Source organism: Phaethon lepturus, unplaced genomic scaffold (genome assembly GCF_000687285.1).
Source record: "Phaethon lepturus isolate BGI_N335 unplaced genomic scaffold, ASM68728v1 scaffold17103, whole genome shotgun sequence".
Classification (NCBI taxonomy): Eukaryota; Metazoa; Chordata; class Aves; order Phaethontiformes; family Phaethontidae; genus Phaethon; species Phaethon lepturus.
Window position 1 is genome coordinate 68183 of NW_010531343.1, and position 4200 is coordinate 72382.

Sequence of the window (4200 nt, forward strand, 5' to 3'; positions counted from 1 at the left end):
CCAAGTAACATGAGGGATGTCTATGCATCAATAAACGAAATAGTACAAGAAGTTAAAAATAAGGGAAGTGCAACTCAAAACGCTTACGTAAGTCACACTGACAAACAAGATTTTTTTTCTTTTTTTTAATTTTTCATCTTAATTCCCACATACAGGTAGGTGCCAAATTACCATTTTGATCAACCATTCATAATGATTATTCAAAGTTCTCCACATTTACAAATACTGTGGAAACGACAAGTCTGGCTAAACTACCTTTACAGAATCAATTTCTCCAGACATAGCAGAACACTGTTTCCCAAATAATTTCTTACCTTTAAACTTGCTGAGTACTCCCATCACACTTTAAAGGCTAACATCAAAACACTACTAAGTTTTCTTTCAACAGCCCCAGCCACATATTGTAAATACAATACTCTAAGTTCAACTACATTTGTCTCATTAATCCAGTCAGTTACAGGCACAATTACACAAGCATAAGTGTACCATGACAGCACATAAACAAGTTAGAGCAGTTTAGAAACTGAATATACCAACACCACGATCCTTCCTCTTATCTGCTCATCCAATCAGATACATTTCTCCTTCCAAAAAAGTGAGTATTTGAAGCTGTTCCGTTCATCCTGCAAGAATCATCGCGTTACAGTTTCAAACAAGAGAAGTTGCTGGTATTCTGTTAAGCTCAATATAAGAAAATAACCTGAACTGCCAGATCACAGCAGAATAAATAAGACAAGTTATACATACTTAGGTTCATGAAGTTATAAAATAATTCATGTTGGGCAGAGCCTCTGGAGGTCACCTAGTCTAATCCCACATCTGAAACAGGTCCATTAAGACCAACTAGGTTTGCCAAGCTCCACTCAGCTGCTGCAGAGTCTTGGCTAAACTTACAGGTTGTTGGAGCCCAGATCCCTCTGAGGAACAAGCTCTCAAAGACATCCAGCTGTGCAATCAGTATCAGTGACAACTAGTTTTGTTCGGTTTTATGACTTCTCCTCTCACTTTTCATTGAAGGAAAAGGCTATCAAGCTAACAACTGAATGGACTTGGGAGCTAATAGATCCGAGTTATGCGGCTACTGCTACAAGCTAACTGATGCCTTCATTCCCCCAATATTGCTACTCTTCAAGTTCAATACAAACCATAGCTTAATTCACCTAGATCTTGATGCAAGTTTAAACACATCACGTAAATCAGGTTTTTTTTAGACCAACACAATTCATAAGAACAGGTCAGAATGGTTACGTGAACAGTTATACTAGGAGAACCATCAACGGGGAAGCAAGAGTAAGCCTTAAATTACACTTTCCTTCCAACTCTATCAACTAACTACCCTTTATATTATTTGAAACACCATGTACTTTATTTTCAAAGCCCCTCATAACTTAGGTTCAGCCTACCACATCTAAATCACTATCAAATCACAGAAATCAGTAAAGTTTGGAAAGGACCTCAGTCAACACATAATTCCCCTGCTTCATCTTAGATGTAATTACCCATAGGATATGTTTTCATGACAGCTCACTGGCACAAAACAGGGTGGTCCCATTCCTGCCTCTACCTTGCCAACAGCCACACACTTCCATTGCTTATGTTATGCCAGCACTGGTGTACTTCCCTCTGAACCATATTAATTTCACAGAAAAGAAAAAAAAAACCCTAACTTAAGTGGTGGTGGGTGGGACGACAGGGAACAACACACAGGGGGACACCATCCTGCACAGTTCTTCCATTGTCCTACAAGATAAAAAAAATGGTTCACAGAAGACCAAAAGTGGCAAAAGCCACTATAGAAGAGGATATGATGGCATGCAAAAGAAGGGGGGAAAAAAGGAAGCAGACAGGTCCTCCCCACTTTCAGCAACAATGAGCCATTACATTACTCAACCATCCAACTACAGTCATCTACTGTTCTCCAAAGATGTTTGCCTTGGCCTTGAATAGCTACTCCACATCATCTCCATAATTCAAAGTTTTCTTAGACCTATCTTACATTCCAAAAGCCCAATGTTCTTGTCCTTCTCAGTGGAGACAGAATATGTGCCCTCTGCATAAAAGTCATCAACACAATAGAAAAAACACTATTCTGTTAACCACTTTCTTAAGAAAGTAATATTTTTCTTTCAGTGTTTCCCAATATTCCAGTCTTAATTCAGCTGATCTCCTCTGGATTCTCTATAGTTTCACGAGTTGGGTTTTTTTGTTTTTCTTTTAAATACAGTACCCTAAACAAGTACTGTTTCTTCTTTCCCATCACAGCTTTCTTAGTATGCCATTTTAAAGAGTTATAAGCTCTTTTCAGCACAAAAATACACATTTTTATTACAAACCCAACATGCTGAGACAATTTTTAAGGACAGACATATAGTGATCTTGTTTATATATGGTGAAGTCACACTTAATGAATACAAGCTAAAAAGTCCAAAGAACAGGAGTCCACAGTTATCCTGGGCATAAAATGTGAACAGCGATCCCCAACTAACGTTCATACCACTGGAGGTTTCTGTCAGCTCGGCCTACATCAAATAGTGTATGGCTCACTAGAACTGTCTTGGCTGAGGATATGAAAGTCTGACTTTCAATCCTTTCATACTTCAAAGTAGTAACACTGTTCTCCTACACACCATGGTAGCAGTTTGAAAGACCTCTCAAAAATTACAATCTCCCAAGTGCAACACTATTACTTAACTGAAATATGCACACCAAGTTTAACAAATTTAAACTAAGGGCAGACCTATCAGTATGAATGAGCCAAGTCACAAAGATAAAACATTTTCTGTCACACACTGTTGTCAAACTTTTCTTCCTGCACACCTACACACATACATTGTTTTTAATTTTTAAGAAGTTTGTGAACTTAATTGCCTGTCTTTCATATAAAGAAGAAACAGATGTATAAGATTGTATAAGGTAAATTTTTTCTCCCCCTCTAATTTTCGTAACACTTCTTATGACAGCTTTTCAGATATCCAAGTATTTTTCTTCTGCTGAAGCACTACCCTTGCAAAGTTCCAAGTTTTATTGATATTGCATTACTCTTAAGAAAAGACCTTAAGTTATTCCTCTAAACAAGATAAATCAACTACTGCTTCAGCACCCTAAGGCTGAGAAATATGCAAGACATGCTAATACTACTGAACACTTTTACTCCACATTCAATTCCTACAGTACCTTTTAAGAGCATTTTATCATTAAATCTAGTCCAAAATAAGTATTAGCTCCCCCCCACACACTAGCACTTCATTCTCACTGAAAAGTATCTGTAAACTTAGAGCTTTGATCATATCTTTACAAAACATGCTTAATAATGAGCTTATGAATGACATTCTAAAGGCGATTCTTGACTACAAGATGAAAAATGCCTGCATCAGCCAACTAAATGGCAACTCCTGCATAAGCAGTACATTCAATCTGAGTATTTAACACATTGGCCTGTTTAAACCAGGGAGAAACAAATACTCCTTTTCACCAATCACAAGCTAGTTTCAATGCGTTCATGAATAAAACTATGAACTTATTTTTTCAACATTCAGTCAGTATTTTCAGAGCACATAACTGCCAACACTTGAGGATGCATCCACTTCATGTTCTGATGAGCTAGAAAGCAGACACATACCTTAGGGGTTCTGTAAGAGAATACGTTAGGACAGGTGGTGAGGCAGGCTTTGATTTTGAATGACAGCCATCTGATTCAATATTGAAATAAATATTCAAGTTTAATATATTAGAGTATAATATTAAATTACTGTATTATCTCTTACAATAAATATTTAAGTATCCAATATAATATTTATAGTGTGGATAGTCATACACAGTGGATGGATGGAAGCACAATGAATTGCATTAGGTGGAACATTTCTATTTTGATGAAGACTAATTACTTTGAAAATTGTATAGCTTTAAAACTACTTTTATCTCCTACTGCAAACAGGAAGCTATTTCAAGCAAATAGTCTGCATACATGCAAGTTTCTCCTATGATTTTACCTTAAGGTGCATAGAGAAGGCACATAACATGGTTTATACATAGCTGAGAGAGATCAGTATGTGATGCCAAAGACATTAACCCTCAGGTCTCTTCATCACCAAGTACACATTGAATATGTTATCATGCTGTTCTCTATCTTTCTCTCTGACAAGAATAATGCCATCTGCCTTTGCATACTGTAAATTTTTGGTTATAGTATGCACTTATAGC

At 36.8% G+C, this 4200-nt stretch overlaps 1 protein-coding gene across 2 annotated transcripts in view; it reads right to left on the reverse strand.

Annotated features, from left to right (window-relative positions):
- Positions 1-2245, reverse strand: part of PICALM (phosphatidylinositol binding clathrin assembly protein) — a 52039-nt gene extending 49794 nt beyond the window's left edge. For both annotated transcript variants that reach the window (XM_010284528.1, XM_010284527.1), the window contains exon 1: positions 2241-2245. The gene's annotated coding sequence lies outside the window, so the exon portion shown is untranslated. The remainder of the gene's footprint in view (positions 1-2240) is intronic.
- Between the last annotated feature and the right edge of the window lie 1955 nt (positions 2246-4200).